Here is a 21,243-nt window from a genome sequence, read left to right as displayed (position 1 = left end):
ATTAAAGGAGATCAAGAAAAATCTTGAATCGACACTTAAAATAAATTTCAGTATAGAAAAGCCACATTGCTTTACATGATGATGTAATTTAAAAGAATAAAGCGAAAGTAACATGGCTGGTGCGATCATACCGATACTATTGCACCGGATCCTATAAGAACACGAAAGTTAAGTGTTCTTGGATGAGAGTAGTACTAGGATAGATAAGAGTAGCACCCCTTCCCTTTTGCTCAGAAACCCAATTTTCCTTTTCGTTCTTTATCCCACAGCAATTTAGTTTCGTCGGAACGATTTCTTCGTATTTTGCTTCTTTTCGAAGGATGAAGGTGGATCCAAAGGCAAGACAAATCGGGAACGGTATAGTGTCAGAACTCTAAAATTAAGCATGCTTGGACGAGAGTACTACTAGGATGGGTGTCCATCGGGGAAATACTCGTGTTGCACCCTCCCATTTTGTTTCGAAACACAATTTTCCTCTTCGTTCTTTATGCAGAGTAATTTATCACATTTGGAGCGATTGTTTCATATTTTGTTTCTTATCGAAGCATGAAGGTGGATCTAAGGCGAGACAAATCAAGAATGGTACAGATCAGTCAAATTTCGGGTGGTCGCTCAAAATTGTCGGTGCAAATATATAAGTGCAACCGTGAAGGATTAATTTCATGATAATTGAGAGTTGCGCGATGAGCGAAAACAAACAAAGTCCTAATCAGAAAGAAAAAAAAATGTAAATGGATAAAATGAGATGTAGAAAATGCTTGAATTGACGCTTAAAATGAAATCTGGTCTAGAAAAGCCACATTGCTTCGCAAGATGGGGTAGTTTAAAAGAATAAAGCGAAAGGATCATGGTGTCTGCGATCATACCGGCACTAATGCGCCAGATCCCATCAGAACTCCAAAGTTAAGCGTGCTTGGGCGAGAGTAGCACTTGGATGGCTGACTCACTGGGAAATCCTCGTGTCGCACCCCTCCCTTTTTGTTTCCAAAATCCAATTTTCCTCTTCGTTCTTCATCCCATAGTAATTTAGCTCCGTCGGAACGATGGTTTCATAGTTTGCTTCTTGTCAAGGCATGAAGTCGGATGTAAAGACGAGACAAATCAGGAACGCTAGGGCTCTATCAAAACTCGAGTCGTCACTCAAAGTTGTCAGCACAAATGTATAAGCGCAAGTTTGAAGGATTGATTTCGAGATAATCGAGAGTTGCGCGATGAGTTATGCGATGAGGTAAAAAAACATGATGCAAATCATTACAAAAAATATATAAAAGTAAATAGATAAAAGGATAAGAAGAAAATGCTTAAACTGATGCATGAAACGAAGTCCGGTATAGATAAGCCACATTGCTTAACAGGACCAGGTTAATTAGAAGAATAATGCGAAAGAAACATGGCAGGTGCGATCATATCGGCACTAATGCACCGGATCCCATCAAAACTCCGAAATTAAGCGTTTTTGGGCGAGAGTAACACTAGGATGGGCGAGCACTCCGGGAAGTTCTTGTGTTGCACCCCTCCCTTTTTGTTTCGAAACCCAATTTTCCACCTCGTTCTTTATCCCATATTAATTTAGCTCTGTCGGAACGATTGCTTCATATTTTTCTTTTTATCGATGCATGAAAGCAAATCTAAATGCGAGACAAATCAGGAACGGTACGGCTCGATCAAAACCCGAGTCATCGCTCAAAATTGTCGGCGCAAATGTGTAAGCACAAGCATCAAGGATTAATTTCAATATAATTGAGAGTTGCGCGATGAGGGAAACAAAACAACTTGCAAATCATTAATAAAAAAATATTAAAGTAAATAGATAAATGGATAAGAAGAAAATACTTGAATGGATGAATAAAATGAAATTTGGTCTAGATAAGCCACATTGTTTCACAAAACGGGGTTACTTAGCAGAATAACGCGAAAGGAACATGGCGGGTGCGATCATACCGGCACTATTACACAGGATCCCATCAGAACTCAGAAGTTAAGCGTTCTTGGGCAAGAGTGGCACTAATTAGGATGTCCTCGTATTGCACCCGTCCTTTTTTGTTTCGAATTCGTTCTATATCCCATAGTAATTTAGCTCCGTCGGAACGTTTGCTTCATGTTTTGCCTACTATTGAAGCATAAAGGCAGATCTAAAGGCGAGACAAATCAGGAAAGGTTCAACTCGATCAAAGCCCGAGCCATCGCTCAAAGTTGTCGGTGCAAATGTATAACCGGAAGCGTGCAAGATTAATTTCATGATAATTGAGAGTTGCATAATGAGGGAAAAAAACTAGATGCTAGTCAGTGCAAGCATGGAGGATTAATTTCATAATAATTGAGAGTTGCGCAATGATTAAAAAAATGGGGTATAAATCAGTAAGGGAAAAATATAAAAAATAAAATAAATTAAAAGACATCAAGAAAAAGCTGGAATTGACACTTCAAATAAATTTTAGTCTAGAAAAGCCATATTGCTTTACATGATGACGTAATTTAAAAGAATAAAGCGAATGTAACATGGCTGGTGCGATCATACCGATACTACTGCACCAGATCCTATAAGAACTCGAAAGTTAAGCGTTCTTGGATGAGAGTAGTGTTAGGATAGATAAGGGTAGCACCCCTTCCCTTTTGCTCAGAAACCCAATTTTCCTTTTCGTTCTTTATCCCATAGCAATTTAGTTTCGTTGGAACGATTTCTTCGTATTTTGTTTCTTATCGAAGGATGAAGGTGGATCTAAAGGCAAGACAAATCGGGAACGGTATAGTGTCAGAACTCTAAAATTAAGCATGCTTGGACGAGTGTAATACTAGGATGGGTGTCCCTCGGGCAAATACTCGTGTTGCACCCTCCCATTTTGTTTCGAAACACAATTTTCCTCTTCGTTCTTTATGCAGAGTAATTTACCACCGTTGGAGCGATTGTTTCATATTTTGTTTCTTATCGAAGGATGAAGGTGGATCTAAGGCGAGACAAATCAGGAATGGTACAGATCAATCAAATTTTGGGTGGTCGCTCAAAATTGTCGGTGCAAATATATAAGTACAACCGTGAAGGATTAATTTCATGATAATTGAGAGTTGCGCGATGAGCGAAAACAAACAAAGTCCAAATCAGAAAGAAAAAAATAAATAAATGTAAATGGATAAAATGAGATGAAGAAAATGCTTGAATTGACGCTTAAAATGAAATCCGGTCTAGAAAAGCCACATTGCTTCGCAGGATGGGGTAGTTTAAAAGAATAAAGCGAAAAGAACATGGTGTCTGCGATCATACCGGCACTAATGCGCCGGATCCCATCAGAACTCCAAAGTTAAGCGTGCTTGGGCGAGAGTAGCACTTGGATGGCTGACTCCCTGGGAAGTCCTCGTGTCGCACCCTTCTCTTTTTGTTTCCAAAACCCAATTTTTCTCTTCGTTCTTCATCCCATAGTAATTTAGCTCCGTCGGAACGATGCTTTCATAGTTTGCTTCTTGTCAAGGCATGAAGTCGAATGTAAAGACGAGACAAATCAGGAACGGTAGGGCTCTATCAAAACTCGAGTCGTCACTCAAAGTTGTCGGCACAAATGTATAAGCGCAAGTTTGAAGGATTGATTTCGAGATAATCGAGAGTTGCGCGATGAGTTATGCGATGAGGTAAAAAAACATGATGCAAATCATTACAAAAAATATATAAAAGTAAATAGATAAAAGGATAAGAAGAAAATGCTTAAATTGACGCATAAAATGAAGTCCGGTCTAGATAAGCCACATTGCTTAACAGGACCAGGTTAATTAGAAGAATAATGCGAAAGGAACATGGCAGGTGCGATCATACCGGCACTAATGCACCGGATCCCATCAAAACTCCGAAATTAAGCGTTTTTGGGCGAGAGTAACACTAGGATGGGCGAGCACTCCGGGAAGTTCTCGTGTTGCACCCCTCCCTTTTTGTTTCGAAACCCAATTTTCCACCTCGTTCTTTATCCCATATTAATTTAGCTCCGTCGGAACGATTGCTTCATATTTTGCTTCTTATCGATGTATGAACGCAAATCTAAAGGCGAGACAAATCAGGAACGGTACGGCTCGATCAAAACCCGAGTCATCGCTCAAAGTTGTCAGCACAAATGTGTAAGCACAAGCGTCAAAGATTAACTTCAATATAATTGAGAGTTGCGCGATGAGGGAAACAAAACAACGTGCAAATCATTAATAAAAAAATATTAAAGTAAATAGATAAAAGGATAAGAAGAAAATACTTGAATTGATGCATAAAATGAAATTAGGTCTAGATAAGCCACATTGTTTCACAAAACGGGGTAACTTAGCAGAATGACGCGAAAGGAACATGGCGGGTGCGATCATACCGGCTCTAATACACCGGATCCCATCAGAACTCAGAAGTTAAGCGTTCTCGGGCAAGAGTGCCACTAAGGTAGGTGACCCCCTAGGAAGTCCTCGTATTGCACCCGTCTTTTTTTGTTTCGAATTCGTTCTATATCCCATAGTAATTTAGCTCCGTCGGAACGTTTGCTTCATGTTTTGCCTACTATTGAAGCATGAAGGCAGATCTAAAGACGAGACAAATCAGGAATGGTTCAACTCGATCAAAGCTCGAGCCATCGCTCAAAGTTGTCGGTGCAAATGTATAACCGGAAGCGTGCAGGATTAATTTCATGATAATTGAGAGTTGCATGATGAGGGAAAAAAACAAGTTGCAAGTCAGTGCAAGCATGGGGGATTAATTTCATGATAATTGAGAGTTGCGCAATGATTAAAAAAATGGGGTATAAATCAGTAAGGGAAAAATATAAGAAATAAAATAAATTAAAGGACATTAAGAAAAAGCTGGAATTGACACTTCAAATAAATTTTAGTCTAGAAAAGCCATATTGCTTTACATGATGATGTAATTTAAAAGAATAAAGCGAATGTAACATGGTTGGTGCGATCATACCTGTGACGCCCCCGCTTCTCCCAAGGGCGAACCCTAGGGTATCGGCGGGACGCCTGCCTAGCTCGCGCCAGGACTCAAAATTTCAAAACAATAAAACTAGATAAACCCACAAGCGTACTATTCACTATATATCTAACGCCAAAAGAGTTCTATTTACATCTTCAAAAGTATCGAGTCAAACCACTCTAATACATTAGAATAACAACCAGCAGAAGGTAGACCCTATGGAGGGTCCTTATACAAACCACCAAAACAAAAAACAAACATCCTAACTGTCCGACTATTACAATCAAACCTAACTATACTAGTGAAGGTGCCAAGAAGTTCCCCGCGTCGTCCCCTGCTAAGGAAAACAAAGGAAACGGGGTAAGCTAGAAGCTTAGTAAGTAAACAGGGTAAAAGTGTAAAATTTCACATTTAAATAAACAGCTATTCCACAAAATGTCAAGTCGAGTGCAAAAGTAACAATACAAAGGAAGGATACAGGTTGGCTCCAAAGCCAAGTCATTTGCCATGCGTGATCTCCTGTCGACACTCCGTCGACCATAAATAAGGTCCGTAGAACTCCACTTGTACACCCACCGAACACCTTATCACCCTCACTGGCCAGTCACCTCACAAACTTGCCCGGGCGAACGAAATCACAAACTTGAGCTTGAGTCACAAGCTCGGGTCACAAACTTGGTCCACATTCTCGGTGAACCGGATTCACAAACTTGGTGACCTCAGACTAAGTTGGACTGGTTTCGACCAAGCCCTGACCGGCTCGAATAGTCCATCTAGGTCGGAAGATCAACCCCAACTTACAAACGTCACCCCGAGCTACAAGCTCAAGGGGTTCAAACCCAAAACTCACAAACGTCACCCCGAGCTACAAGCTCAAGGGGTTCAAACCCAAAATAATTCATGTATACACATCTCATAAAGAAACATAGGTACAAACTAGGGTTTAGGTCGAGTGTGATAAAGTACACCCTCGCCTAAGTTCCCCTTTTATTCACATCAAAACACATAAGCAGTTTATACACATAAACGGCCTGAATACTTACTCAAAATACAAAAGTAGTACAAGAACAAAATCACTTCGTGCGTGTTCGCTAGTAGTGGGCCCCACCGGCTCCGCCTAACTCACCACTGTCTGAAATAGAAGATTGCATCACATATTATCACAAACGGCCACTAACATGCCCAAAACAAGCAAAACGGCAAAATCGGCACATGCAAGTGCGGAAACGGCAAAATGGGCGCACGCGCGCGCGCGGAACGGCAAACGGAAATGGCCAAATCTGCCATCTCAAACCGTTTTGATCAAAAGTTAGGCTAGGAATGTCGGATCAAGGTGAAGCGAGACACCATTTCGAAGCTATGAGGAAGGGATACAATTCTCATGAAGACACCTTAATCTAGATCTGAATGGAAGCAGGTCGAAATTATGGAAAACAGTACCAGAAATTTACGTGTTCGGGTGACGAACAGGGTTTGTTTGCTGGACCATAACTCACAGCTCACAAATCCAAATCAAGAAATTCCAAAGGCGTTGGAAAGCTAGGACATAAGGCTATAACTTTCATGTTTGGACCAAAAGCTGAATCAATACAGAGCAGAAGAAAATAGGTCCAAACATTCCTGTCAGAACTGTCCAAATTCGAAGGCAGTTCTGACAACCGATCTTGTTTTGGTCATAACTGGAGCTACGGGACTCGGATTTGGATGAACTTTATACCGTTTCGAAGCTGAAACCAAGATCTATATTTCTTATGAAGGGGTCAACACCCAGTTCGTACGTTATCAAAACGGATAAAGCAAGGTCAGAAGCAAAATTCAGAACGTACGCAATTCCAGGGTACAAAACAGGTGCGAGTGTTTTGGCTATAACTCGGGCTACCTCAGTCCAAATCAAGTGATTCCAAAGCCAACCGAAAGCTAAGACACCAGGTTACATTTATTAAGAAGACGTCAACAACCAAATCAGAAGTATTCCCAACCAAATTAACCAATTACAGAAGCAATTATCAAGTTCGGATAGAAACAGGGCAGCAGGGGTATTTCAGTCTTTTCACTGGCTACGTTGCTCCGATTGAGCTGAAATTTTGTAGGCACCTATAAAATACCATTCTATACAACTTTCATGTTTTATTCCAAGCCTAATTCGGCCTCTAAGATGGTGCAATAAAACCGGACAGAACAAGGCTGAAATTTTCCAGAAATCTGGGAATTTTGGGATTCAATGAAACTTTCTTCATTTCTTGCCTCAATCCACCACCACAACCTCCTATATAAGCTTAGATACAACATATATCATCCATATAGCAAATATAGGCAGAAATCATCAAACCCTAACTTACATATATCACCTTAAAATCATCCCAACAACTTGTATCACAACTAATCTAACCAAAACATGAATTATATAACATCTTAATCAAAAATAAAAGAACCAAAGCTATGGGTTAGACCTTGTACCTCAACAAAAGAAGCTTGCAAGAGTAATACTTCACCTTCTCTTGGAATTTTTGTTTCCCCTAGCTTCCCAAGATCACAACTCATACTTTAATCGGTTTAGTTTTTCTTGTTTTCACTCATTCAAGCTAAAACCAAGATTGATTGAAGTTTCCTTTTCTTTTGTTTTTCCTCCCTCAAATCACGGCTGATATGCAGAAATAATGGAGGAAATAGGTTGGTTTTTGGTGATAAATATGGTGTAAAGTAGTTAGTCAACCATCCAATGAAATACCGCCACTTGTCGCCACCAATTCCATTCATTTTTTCCCTTCTCTCTCTTGGTATTTAAAGTCAACAATTGTGGCTGATGTATGAGATATTTTGAGGGTTAATTAGCTGTAATAAAATAAGAAGATTAAGGTAATAAAGTAGGGATCAAGTGGTGTGTTCAATTGGTAGCGCGCGACACCCGTCGGTCCAAGCCGTTTGTCCTAAAATCGCATATACTTGAGTTTTTAACTTCTAATCACTAACTTATTATTATTACTTCTAATCATATAATATTTCCTCATCCAAAAGTCACTCTTAGCTACCAAATTTGATCCTTACTCGGTACCGAATAGGCACACTACGGAAAAATGTGAAAACCCTAATTTGCTCCAATCTTGAAACCGAAAAGTGAAACCCTACTTTTTAGGTTCATTTACACTTATAGTGGAATGACTGGGTAGTAGGGCTATAATAAATAAATAATTTCCAAAAAAAGGGCATTGTTAAGAAAAATGTGAGGAATTTTACAATTCCAGTGATTAAAATTAGGGTTTCAATTAAAATATGAGGGATTTAAGAAATCCGGTTAGTCACAAGCAAACTAGGGTTTTTGATTAAAATATTAGGGTTTCTAATCTTTTAAAACAAAATAAGGTTTTAAATCAAATCCAAAGAAATAGTATTTTCTTTACAAACAACCTCCTAATATTCGGGGTGTCACAATACCGATACTATTGCACCAGATCCTATAAGAACTCGAAAGTTAAGCGTTCTTGGATGAGAGTAGTGTTAGGATAGATAAGGGTAGCACCCCTTCCCTTTTGCTCAGAAACCCAATTTTCCTTTTCGTTCTTTATCCCATAGCAATTTAGTTTCGTTGGAACGATTTCTTCGTATTTTGCTTCTTATCGAAGGATGAAGGTGGATCTAAAGGCAAGACAAATCGGGAACGGTATAGTGTCAGAACTCTAAAATTAAGCATGCTTGGACTAGTGTAATACTAGGATGGGTGTCCCTCGGGCAAATACTCGTGTTGCACCCTCCTATTTTGTTTCGAAACACAATTTTCCTCTTCGTTCTTTATGCAGAGTAATTTACCACCGTTGGAGCGATTGTTTCATATTTTGTTTCTTATCGAAGCATGAAGGTGGATCTAAGGAGAGACAAATTAGGAATGGTACAGATCAATCAAATTTCGGGTGGTCGCTGAAAATTGTCGGTGCAAATATATATGTGTAACCGTGAAGGATTAATTTCATGATAATTGAGAGTTGCGCGATGAGCGAAAACAAACAAAGTCCAAATCAGAAAGAAAAAAATAAATAAATGTAAATGGATAAAATGAGATGAAGAAAATGCTTGAATTGACGCTTAAAATGAAATCCGGTCTAGAAAAGCCACATTACTTCGCAGGATGGGGTAGTTTAAAAGAATAAAGCGAAAGGAACATGGTGTCTGCGATCATACCGGCACTAATGCGCCGGATCCCATCAGAACTCCAAAGTTAAGCGTGCTTGGGCGAGAGTAACACTTGGATGGCTGACTCCCTGGGAAGTCCTCGTGTCGCACCCTTCCCTTTTTGTTTCCAAAACCCAATTTTTCTCTTCGTTCTTCATCCCATAGTAATTTAGCTCCGTCGGAACGATGGTTTCATAGTTTGCTTCTTGTCAAGGCATGAATTCGGATGTAAAGACGAGACAAATCAGGAACGGTACGGCTCTATCAAAACTCGAGTCGTCACTCAAAGTTGTCGGCACAAATGTATAAGCGCAAGTTTGAAGGATTGATTTCGAGATAATCGAGAGTTACGCGATGAGTTATGCGATGAGGTAAAAAAACATGATGCAAATCATTACAAAAAATATATAAAAGTAAATACATAAAAGGAAAAGAAGAAAATGCTTAAATTGACGCATAAAACGAAGTCCGGTCTAGATAAGCCACATTGCTTAACAGGACCAGGTTAATTAGAAGAATAATGCGAAAGGAACATGGCAGGTGCGATCATACCGGCACTAATGCACCGCATCCCATCAGAACTCCGAAATTAAGCATTTTTGGGCGAGAGTAACACTAGGATGGGCGAGCACTCCGGGAAGTTCTCGTGTTGCACCCCTCCCTTTTTGTTTCGAAACCCAATTTTCCACCTCGTTCTTTATCCCATATTAATTTAGCTCCATCGGAACGATTGCTTCATATTTTGCTTCTTATAGATGCATGAAAGCAAATCCATAGGTGAGACAAATCAGGAACGATATGGCTCGATCAAAACCCGAGTCATCGCTCAAAGTTGTCGGCGCAAACGTGTAAGCACAAGCGTCAAGTATTAATTTCAATATAATTGAGAGTTGCGCGATGAGGGAAACAAAACAACGTGCAAATCATTAATAAAAAATTATTAAAGTAAATAGATAAAAGGATAAGAAGAAAATACTTGAATTGACGCATAAAATGAAATTTGGTCTTGATAAGCCACTTTGTTTCACAAAACGGGGTTACTTAGCAGAATAACGCGAAAGGAACATGGCGGTTGCGATCATACCGGCACTAATGCACCGGATCCCCTAGGAAGTCCCTAAGAAGAACTCAGAAGTTTAGCATTCTTGGGCGAGAGTAGCACTAAGATGGGTGACCCCCTAGGAAGTCCTCGTATTGCACCTATCCTTTTTTGTTTCGAAACCTAATTTTTCCTCTTTGCTCTATATCCATAGTAATTTAGCTCCGTCGGAACGTTTGCTTCATATTTTGCCTACTATTGAAGCATGAAGGCGGATCTAAAGGCGAGACAAATCAGGAATGGTTCAACTCGATCAAAGCCCGAGTCATCGCTCAAAGTTGTCGGTGCAAATGTATGACCGGAAGCGTGCAGGATTAATTTCATGATAATTGAGAGTTGCGCGATGATGGTAAAAATAAGATGCAAGTCAGTGCAAGCATGGAGGATTAATTTCATGATAATTGAGAGTTGCGCAATGATTGTAAAAAACGGGGTATAAATCAGTAAGGGAAAAATTTAAAAAATAAATTAAATTAAAGGACATCAAGAAAAATCTTGAATTGACACTTAAAATAAATTTCAGTATAGAAAAGCCACATTGCTTTACATGATGATGTAATTTAAAAGAATAAAGTGAAAGTAACATGGCTGGTGCGATCATACCGATACTATTGCACCGGATCCTATAAGAACTCGAAAGTTAAGCGTTCTTGGATGAGAGTAGTACTAGGATAGATAAGAGTAGCACCCCTTCCCTTTTGCTCAGAAACCCAATTTTTCTTTTCGTTCTTTATCCCATAGCAATTTAGCTCTGTCCGAACGATTTCTTCATATTTTGCTTCTTATCGAAGGATGAAGGTGGATCAAAAGGCGAGACAAATCAGGAACGGTACAGCTCGAGCAAACCTCGGATCCTCGCTCAAAGTTGTTGGGTCAAATGTATAAGCGCAAGCGGGAAAGATTAATTCAATGATAATTGAGTGTTGGGCAATGAGTGAAAAAAAACAAGGCTCAAATCCGTAAGAAAAAAAAATGAAACTAAATAAATAAAATGATAAGAAAAAAATGCTTGAATTGATGCTTAAAATGAAGTTCGGTCTAGAAAAACCACATCACTTCACAAGATGAGGCAGTTTAAAAGAATAAAGCGATCATACAGGCACTAATGCACCGGATCCCATCAGAACTCTAAAATTAAGCATGCTTGGACGAGAGTAATACTAGGATGGGTGACCCTCGGGGAAATCCTCGTGTTGCACCTCTCTCTTTTTGTTTCGAAATCCAATTTTCCTCTTTGTTTTTTATCCCAGAATAATTTAGCACGTCGGAACGATTGCTTCATATTTTGTTTCTTATCGAAGCATGAAGGCGGATCTAAGACGAGACAAATCAGGATTGGTACAGTTCGATCAAAGCCCGGGTGGTCGCTCAAAATTATCAGTGCAAAGGTATAAGCGCAACCGCGAAGGATTAATTTCATAATAATTAAAAGTTGTGCGATGAGGGAAAACAAACATGGTGCAAATATAAAAGTAAATAGATAAAAGGATAAGAAGAAAATGCTTGAATTGACGCATAAAATGAAATCCGCTCTAGATAACCCACATTGCTTTACAAAACGGGGTTACTTAGTAGAATAACACGAAAGGAACATGGCGGGTGCGATCATACCTGCACTAATACACCGGATCCCATCAGAACTCTGAAGTTAAGCATTCTTGGACGAAAGTAGCACTAGGATGGGTGACCCCCTAGGAAGTCCTCGTATTGCACCCCTCCCTTTTTGTTTCAAAACCTAATTTTCCTCTTCGTTCTATATCCCATAGTAATTTAGCTCCGTCGGAACGTTTGCTTCATATTTTGCCTATTATTGAAGCATGAAGGCGGATCTAAAGGCGAGGCAAATCAAGAATGGTACAACTCGATCAAAACCCGAGTTATCGCTCAAAGTTGTCTGTGCAAATGTATAACCGGAAGCGTGCAGGATAAATAAGGTGCCAGTCAATGCAAGCGTGCAGGATTAATTTCATGATAATTGAAAGTTGCGTAATGAGGGAAAAAAAGGGGGTATAAATCAGTAAGGAAAAAATATATAAAAGTAAAAAAATAAAAAGATATCAAGAAAAAGCTTGAATTGACACTTAAAATAAATTTCGGTCTAGAAAAGCCACATTGCTTTACATGACGGTGTAGTTGTGACACCCCCACTTCTCCCTAGGACGGACTCAAGGGTATTAGCGGAATGCCTGCCTAACTCTCGCCAGGACTCGATACGAATCCAATTCAAACTTAAGGATAAACAACTAATAATAAAAGTCGAAGTAAGGAAAAGTCGCTTCCTTAATTAAACATTCAAATCATACTTCATAAGTTACCAAAAGTACATCAATTTTTCCTAAAAATACAACCACCATAAGACGAATAATCGATTACATCCAAAATTCTACTAAAAAGGTAATCAAGTCAGCTTCTCCAAAAATCTTTCCATTCCGAGCTCCTATTAAGGAAAACAAACTAATGGGGTGAGCGAACGCTCAGTGGGGCCAAGAAAAAAATGCAAACACATAGTTCAAGTAACAATAACACTTATACAGGAAATAAAGCTATAAAGTTCAAGAAATTCACAATTAACAATAAACACACTCAATAAGGATACGGGAGCTCTCAGGAGCTAGATTCCACTTGCTTTGCTGAGACTCGATCCAATACCTCCAAATGTGATATATAAAAAGATTAAAAGATGAAAAAGATTGACTAAATCAAATGCTCGGACCCTCTAAGTCCCCAGTGGAGTCGCCAAACTATAGCGCCCCATTTTAAAAAAAAAGAGTTATAAAAATGAATTTTGATTTATTTGATTAAAAAAATGTGTTTTTGATTTTTTAGTAAATGAATAAAGAAAATGATGGGCCTAAAATGGGGTTTAATAAGTGCGACGGTTTGGGCCCCAAAAAATAGTTAAAAAGGGTATTTAAAAAAAAATAGGAGTTGCCATTTGGTATTGAGTAAAGGTGTACCAAGTCACCTAAAAGTAATTTTTAAAGGAAAGGTAGGAAAAACTCTTTTTAACGACTCCAAGTCTGCGAAAGCTAAGAGAAAAAGGATCGGGAATCACATTTGAAGAAAAGGAAGGTCAGAATAAAATCCCAGGCACCCTTTCAACCTAGCCAAAGCTAGTTGTGTAATTTAGTCAAAAAGTTTTCTTAATTTAACCTAAAAATTTATCACATTTTTGGAGGTATTTACTTGGATGCAAACCTAGACCTAATTATCAGGGTCAGAATATCTCTTCGAAGTTATTTGATGCAAATCACATTAATTGCGACGCCCAAAAGTAAACTTTCGAAGAAGTCACGAATTGTGCAAAAATATGAGACTCAAAGAAAAGAAAAAGAAAAATAATTATATACGAATACATGATCTAAAGGAATGCATCATAAAGGATGCGGGGAGCTAAAATTCGTGACTTTAATTTTTCCTTTTATAGAGGGAACACGAGCGTGCTAAGGCTAGAAAGCCAAACTCGTCCATATCCCATATTTGAGGGGTATTTTCTAATCTAATCAAGCAAATGTACTAACCTATCTCTAGTTTTCCTTATATGAAATGCAAGTCTAATGTTATGTCTCACACATAGGGATAGGGAATAAAAATAATATGGGATAAGGGATATACATATAAGGGGGAACATGGGGTAAGGAATATACGTATAAGGGGGGATGTTATGCAAAAATGATAAAAAAACCATAGAAAGTGAAAAATATGCATGAAAATGCAGTGTAGTCACATAAACATGATCCAGCGTGTGAAGGGTTCCTAAGGGTCTAGCGTTGGACTAGAACATGTCTATAAGCTCTCACTAGAAATCGGAACAAAGGGCCACAACTAGCGTTAGTGTGACGACCCCACCTCCCCCTAAGGCGTACCAAAGGGTTCGGCGGACCGCCTGCCCAGCTCTCGCCAGGACTCTCTCACTCGTATCACATGCATACATCCATAGACCATAAATAACATCGCAATTCCAGCTTATAATTTACATTGACGCACAATCAAGATACAAAACCTCAATATACCCAAACTGGTTCAAAGTGTATACAATCCAGATACAAAACATTCTATTCGAGTAATAGCGCGAGTACAAGTCAAAAGTCAAAACAACTAGTCTACGCTAGTCTTTACATATCTCACGCCTCGCTCGTACCCCTGAAAGGAAAACAAATGGAGTGGAATGAGCTAAAAGCCCAGTGAGGTTCCAAATAGCAAATTGACCATTATTTATAAGTACAAGTTTTCGATATAGCAAAGTAACGAGTATGAAGAGTTCATAAAGGTGAGCAATAACACGTCAAGTAGCAATCTCAAAATGAGCGAGTGTAAAAGTTTTTCAAAATAAACAATAATCCAATAAGCAATAATCATTCCAAGGCATAAGGATACGGATGGCTCTCAGGAGCCAACTTCCATTCATCATCAGGAGCTTGATCACGTAGTAGTTGACACTCCGTTAACTTTCAAGTAAAGGAACCAATCCAGTAGAACACCACTTAAACGACTCTCCGTCCACCGTTCAAACCCCCAGCTGGGCCCAAAATCCTCAAGAAACACGGGTAGTAATACTCGAGTATACCGATTAGTCGAGGAGATATCACTCCATTCGACAAAACAAGAGACCCAGGGTTCGTTACCCAATCGACCAAGCCCTTGCCGGCTCGACTTAAATAACTCGCCGCAGGGTTTCTGGAATTCTAGGAAGTGCGCGCATCATAAACAAGTATATCGAGTCAATTGCAACAATAAACAAGTATATATCACATAAGGGCAAGTGCGATAAAGTACACTCTTGCCCTAACAATTCACGTATATAACATGTAATCATATTGGCCACGTATCAAGTTCAAGTATCAAGTCCAATTCGGTATTTGAAAGCACTCACCAAAAGATGTAGTGCCTTTACTGGTCACTTTCAGGTTATACTCCGGGTTCGGAGTCCAAATCTGCGATAAAACTCAGTTTGAGAATTTTGAAACATGACTAAGATTCGAAACTTAGACGTTTCGTTCAATAAAAATCAAGAAATTGGAATTCACTTGGAGAGTAGTCGTGAAACACTTGCTCGATTTTTAAACGATAAACTTTGTAACATTTATACTTGAAAATGCCATGCGAGTCGAAAGTATAAGGAAAACATACTCCGAACAATCATTATTTCATTTCTCAAGGGTACAAGTTCGGCCAAGTCCTTACTTATATACCTCGGAACAAGAAGACTCAAGTACCCTAGATGGTTCAAGTGATATTCATATCAACTCTACCCAAGTCGCAAGTGTATTTCTATAGTCCTTGAGCGTAAATTTGGGCAGCACGCCCTTTGTGTTTACCAAATTTTCCAGCCATTTATGGCTTCATTATTTTTCCTCAGCCAATCCCAAAGTCATACATATCATAGATTCAAGTAAATAGCCGTTCCACAGGCTCATAACAACATAAGAATAAAAGTCAAAGTGATAACAAGTACGGAAATGTAACCTAGCAAAAGACAGATTTGACGTGGGGTTGCGGAAAGAACACATCCGAGGCTACGCTTATCGGATTAAGGCGTAAATTATATTGTTTCGAAGCTAAGACACAGGGCTAAAATTTTCATGAAGATCACTTAGTCCAGTTTCCAATGCAACCTAGTCAAATTCCCAATTTACAGAACCAAAATCCAACTAGTCGGCTAATTAACTGTACTGCACTGGAATGGTCATATCTCAGGTTACCAAGGTCCTATTAAGGTGTTCTTGGAGGCGTTTAAAAGCTAAGACAGAATAATAAAACTTTCATGTTTTGGAAAATAGCTACATCCCAACGGATTATAGTGAATAAGCACAACCAAATAGACTAAACTGTCCACGCGGAACTCTGGAATGTAACCTGGAACAGCGAGGGTATTTTCATATTTTCACAAGATACGTTGCTCCGATTGAGCTGAAATTTTGTAGGAACCTATAAAATACCATTATATACAACTTTAATGTTTTATTCCAAGCCCAATTCGGCCTCTAACATGGTGCAACAAAAACGAGCAGAATAGGGTGAAAATTTCCAGAAATCTGAAATCTTTTGGTTTCAATGATAGTTTTCTTAATTTCTTGCTACACTTGCTCCAAAACCCCCTATATAACCTTGGATACAACATATATCAATCATACATCAAGTATAGACAGCAAGCCATCAAACCCTAATTCATGTAACAAAAGGGAAAACTACCCAAAACATGATAATAACCGTCATTCATCACAATATTGAGAAGCTAAGCTAATTTAAACAAGATTAAGAGTAAAATTTGGGGAAATCATCATCCTTACCTTGCTTAGTGTCTACCAAGAGCAACCCTAGCTTTCCCCTTCAAAATTTCACCAATAGCTCACTAAATAAACACTCAAGGGTGCCTTTAATCGGTTTAGTTTCTTTGTTTCCTCCCTTGGTTGCTAGATTCAAGAAGAAATGAAGAAGTTTTTCTCTTGTTCTTTCCCTCTCTCTCTCTCGGCTCTTCAGCAGAAAAATGAAGGAGTATGGAGCAATTTGGGGGATAAGAAGGTTGGACAATTGTCTTGGTCAATGGCCCCTAATGGTGTGACACTTGTCACAACCCTTACCAAGTAAAATTTTCTTTTTCTCTCTTGTATTTTCAGCCCTTAATTTCGGTCAAGCTTAGCTGGAAATTAGGAGATATTTTGATCAAATATTAATGAGCTTGTATGGTAAGAAAGTGGTGGTCAAGTGGTGTGTTCAATCGGTAGTGCGCGGTACCCGTCGGTTCGCGCCGTTTTTCTTAAAAACACACGTACTAGGGTTTTTACTTCCTATTCACTAACCTTGTATCATTGCTCCTAATCACATATTATTTCTCACTTAAAAGTCATTTTTAATCACCAAATTTGGTCCTTGCTCCGTACCGAAAATTCATCCGGCGAAAAATAGCGAAAACCCTAATTTTGCCCCAATCTTGAAAACGAAGAGTAAAACCCTACTTTCTAGGTTTATTTGCACTTATTGTGGAACGATTGGGTAGTAGGGCTTTAATAAATAATGAATTTCCAAATAAAAGGAAATTTTAAGAAAAACGTGAGGGTTTTACAATTTCAGTGATTAAAATTAGGGTTTCTATTAAAATATGAGACATTTAAGAAAACCGGTTAGTCACAAGTAAACTAGGGTTTTTGGTTAAAATTTTAGGGTTTCTAGTCTTTTAAAACAAAATAAGGTTTTAAATCAAACCCAAAGAAATACACTTTAGTATCTTCTTTACAAACAACCTCCTAATATTCGGGGTGTCACAATCTCCCCTCCTTAAAAGAATTTCGTCCTCGAAATTCATACATGCACTTCGAATAACGTAGGGTATTTTCCTTATATATTCGTTTCCAGCTCTCAGGTCTCATTATAGCCAAAACTTAGTTAAACAATAGAAATCACGAATCATACCTTCTACTATCTCCGAGGGTTCAGGTAATGCCTGTTGATCCAAGGCGTACACTCTAGCTGGCACTCTTGGCTTAGTCCCTCCTACATTTGCTTGTTCAGGGTTTAGGTGTGATCTACGGGGACAGGTTGCAAGCTGGTGTTTGGTACTACCACACCATAAACATTTTCCTGTTTTCCGCCAGCAATCATTCTCCGTATGATTGACCTTTCCACAGTACCCACAAGATACTTGAGGGGCTGAGGTCTGACCTCCTTGTGCGGCACCTCTTGCTTGGCCCCAGCCACGCGAAGCTCCTCTTGGAGTACTTTCCTTAGATATCCCTGAAATTTTCTCACCACCATCTCCTCGACCTATCTTAGAGGGTGGCATATCTAATTCACCTTGTTCTTGCCTATGACTTCCACCAGGCGTACCTCTCCTTTTTGCATGAAAAGCCCTCACTTGTGCCGTAGCAGTTTCTATTCGTTGGGCCTTCTCCAAAACCTCCGTAAACGTGTTAATTTGGCTGCCGCTAAGGCTTCTTGTAACTCCACATTTAGCCCTTGCACAAACCTCCGTACTTTTCTTTGCTCCGTGGCTATCAGTTCAGGAGCAAATTTGGACAACTTTGTAAACTGAGTCTCATACTCGGCTACACTCAACATTCCCTGACGGAGTTTAATGAAATCGCCCTCTCTCTTCTCCTGGACGATAGGAGGAAGGTATTTCTCGTTAAACTCCCGTACAAAATTTAACCAGGTCCATGCAGTCACTTCTCTCTCCCATTTGGCCCTCACTACATTCCACCAAGCTCTAGCTGGCCCTTCAAACTGGAAAACAGCGAATTGCACTTGCCTCTCCTCGGTATAGTTTAAGGCGGCAAAAATATTAATCATGGCCTCCAGCCATTTCTCAGCTCCATCCGGGTCTGGCCCTCCTAAGAATTTGGGTGGAGAGAACTTATGGAATCTCTCTAAGGCCCTATCTTGCCCATTATCAGGGTCCCTAGGTTGATGTACAGGGGCTTGACCCTGTTGTTCCACTAACCGAGCCAGAATGTTAGTCATCTGTTGAATGGCAGTTGCCACTTGATCTCCCCCTGCAGCCTGGGGTTCAGGTTGTGGCTCAACCGTTGCCTCTCTCTCCTCTCTCGGTTCTCGTACCGGTTCCTGGGCTTGTCTACCCCCATGGCCACGACTAGGACCGCGTCCTCGGTTAGTTCCCCTAACTTGACTTCTTCTACCCTCCATGTTTCGCAGCTAATCATCTATAACAATATAACCAACTAATCAATGATAGAATATAGCCACTAAGTAACTATATAAATATAAACAACATAAAATATAATAATGCAAATCATAAACCTCTCTAAATCATAAAACAGGGCAATACAATACATTCAATCAAAACAAGTCACATAACTTATAAAGCATTAACCCTAGGTATCGCTCAGGCACTATACTTAATCAAGGCTCGAAACACGTGAATAAGAAGGATCCCAAATCCCATGAATACCTTCAATATATTTCAAGTCCAAACTATTCGCATTCCCCGTGCCTTTGCTTTCGCAATCCAAACTTATCCCAATATTACGCGAGATCTCAACTTATCGTAAAGGTGTCACTCTTTGGTATTCGGGGACAAGAATCCGAAAATATGATAATTCACCACTCAAGCTGGCCAGGCTCAAGAGCAAATCACCCGTATTAGAGATTCCTACCCAACATACATATCTAAGGTCCCCAACAATAGACAATTGTTCCATACTTAACAAGTCAATCCCCACAGTCCGAGAACCCTCTCCCGGCACGAGCTCAATAGGAGCTCTGATACCATCTGTGACGACCCCACCTCCCCCTAAGGCGTACCAAAGGGTTCGGCGGACCGCCTGCCCAGCTCTCGCCAGGACTCACTCACTCGTATCACATGCATACATCCATAGACCATAAATAACATCGCAATTCAAGCTTATAATTTACATTGACGCACAATCAAGATACAAAACCTCAATATACCCAAACTGGTTCAAAGTGTATACAATCCAGATACAAAACATTCTATTCGAGTAATAGCGCGAGTACAAGTCAAAAGTCAAAACAACTAGTCTACGCTAGTCTTTACATATCTCACGCCTCGCTCGTACCCCTGAAAGGAAAACAAATGGAGTGGAATGAGATAAAAGCCCAGTGAGGTTCCAAATAGCAAATTGACCATTATTTATAAGTACAAGTTTTCGATATAGCAAAGTAACGAGTATGAAGAGTTCATAAAGGTGAGCAATAACACGTCAAGTAGCAATCTCAAAATGAGCGAGTGTAAAAGTTTTTCAAAATAAACAATAATCCAATAAGCAATAATCATTCCAAGGCATAAGGATACGGATGGCTCTCAGGAGCCAACTTCCATTCATCATCAGGAGCTTGATCACGTAGTAGTTGACACTCCGTCAACTTTCAAGTAAAGGAACCAATCCAGTAGAACACCACTTAAACGACTCTCCGTCCACCGTTCAAACCCCCAGCTGGGCCCAAAATCCTCAAGAAATACGGGTGGTAATACTCGAGTATACCGATTAGTCGAGGAGATATCACTCCACTCGACAAAACAAGAGACCCAGGGTTCGTTACCCAATCGACCAAGCCCTTGCCAGCTCAACTTAAGTAACTCGCCGCAGGGTTTCTGGAATTCCAGGAAGTGCGCGCATCATAAACAAGTATATCGAGTCAATTGCAACAATAAACAAGTATATATCACATAAGGGCAAGTGCGATAATGTACACTCTTGCCCTAACAATTCATGTATATAACATGTAATCATATTGGCCACGTATCAAGTTCAAGTATCAAGTCCAATTCGGTATTTGAAAGCACTCACCAAAAGATGTAGTGTCTTTACTGGTTACTTTCAGGTTATACTCCGTGTTCGGAGTCCAAATCTGCGATAAAACTCAGTTTGAGAACTTTGAAACATGACTAAGATTCGAAACTTAGACGTTTCGTTCAATAAAAATCAAGAAATTGGAATTCACTTGGAGAGTAGTCGTGAAACACTTGCTCGCTTTTTAAACGATAAACTTTGTAACATTTATACTTGAAAATGCCATGCGAGTCGAAAGTATAAGGAAAACATACTCCGAACAATCATTATTTCATTTCTCAAGGGTACAAGTTCGGCCAAGCCCTTACTTATATACCTCGGAACAAGAAGACTCGAGTACCCTAGATGGTTCAAGTGATATTCATATCAACTCTACCCAAGTCGCAAGTGTATTTCTATAGTCCTTGAGCGTAAATTTGGGCAGCACGCCCTTTGTGTTTACCAAATTTTCCAGCCATTTATGGCTTCATTATTTTTCCTCAGCCAATCCCAAAGTCATACATATCATAGATTCAAGTAAATAGCCGTTCCACAGGCTCATAACAACATAAGAATAAAAGTCAAAGTGATAACAAGTGCGGAAATGTAACCTAGCAAAAGACAGATTTGACGTGGGGTTGCGGAAAGAACACATCCAAGGCTACGCTTATCGGATTGAGGCGCAACTTATACTGTTTCGAAGCTAAGACACAGGGCTAAAATTTTCATGAAGATCACTTAGTCCAGTTTCAATGCAACCTAGTCAAATTCCCAATTTACAGAACCAAAATCCAACTAGTCGG

The 21,243-nt window shown here is 39.5% G+C and overlaps 3 non-coding genes and 7 pseudogenes across 3 annotated transcripts; all 10 read left to right on the top strand.

The window, feature by feature from the left end:
- Positions 1-852: 852 nt before the first annotated feature.
- Positions 853-971, top strand: LOC113772731 (annotated as a pseudogene).
- Positions 972-1,395: 424 nt separating this feature from the next.
- On the top strand, positions 1,396-1,515 carry LOC113772686 (annotated as a pseudogene).
- Positions 1,516-3,245: 1,730 nt separating this feature from the next.
- Positions 3,246-3,364, top strand: LOC113772610. Its single transcript, XR_003468581.1, has one exon. It is a non-coding gene; the product is annotated as a 5S ribosomal RNA (ribosomal RNA).
- A 424-nt stretch (positions 3,365-3,788) lies between these two features.
- Positions 3,789-3,908, top strand: LOC113772664 (annotated as a pseudogene).
- Positions 3,909-4,320: 412 nt separating this feature from the next.
- Positions 4,321-4,439, top strand: LOC113772640 (annotated as a pseudogene).
- Positions 4,440-9,089: 4,650 nt separating this feature from the next.
- LOC113772719 lies at positions 9,090-9,208 on the top strand. Its single transcript, XR_003468676.1, has one exon. It is a non-coding gene; the product is annotated as a 5S ribosomal RNA (ribosomal RNA).
- Positions 9,209-9,632: 424 nt separating this feature from the next.
- On the top strand, positions 9,633-9,752 carry LOC113772696 (annotated as a pseudogene).
- Positions 9,753-10,164: 412 nt separating this feature from the next.
- Positions 10,165-10,297, top strand: LOC113772675 (annotated as a pseudogene).
- Positions 10,298-11,276: 979 nt separating this feature from the next.
- Positions 11,277-11,395, top strand: LOC113772651 (annotated as a pseudogene).
- Positions 11,396-11,790: 395 nt separating this feature from the next.
- LOC113772717 lies at positions 11,791-11,909 on the top strand. Its single transcript, XR_003468674.1, has one exon. It is a non-coding gene; the product is annotated as a 5S ribosomal RNA (ribosomal RNA).
- Positions 11,910-21,243: the final 9,334 nt, after the last annotated feature.

The sequence above is a fragment of the Coffea eugenioides genome, chromosome 5, assembly GCF_003713205.1.
Source record: "Coffea eugenioides isolate CCC68of chromosome 5, Ceug_1.0, whole genome shotgun sequence".
In the NCBI taxonomy this organism is placed as follows: domain Eukaryota; kingdom Viridiplantae; phylum Streptophyta; class Magnoliopsida; order Gentianales; family Rubiaceae; genus Coffea; species Coffea eugenioides.
Note: the sequence above shows the minus strand (reverse complement) of the source record. Positions and strands in the feature narration are given on the sequence as shown.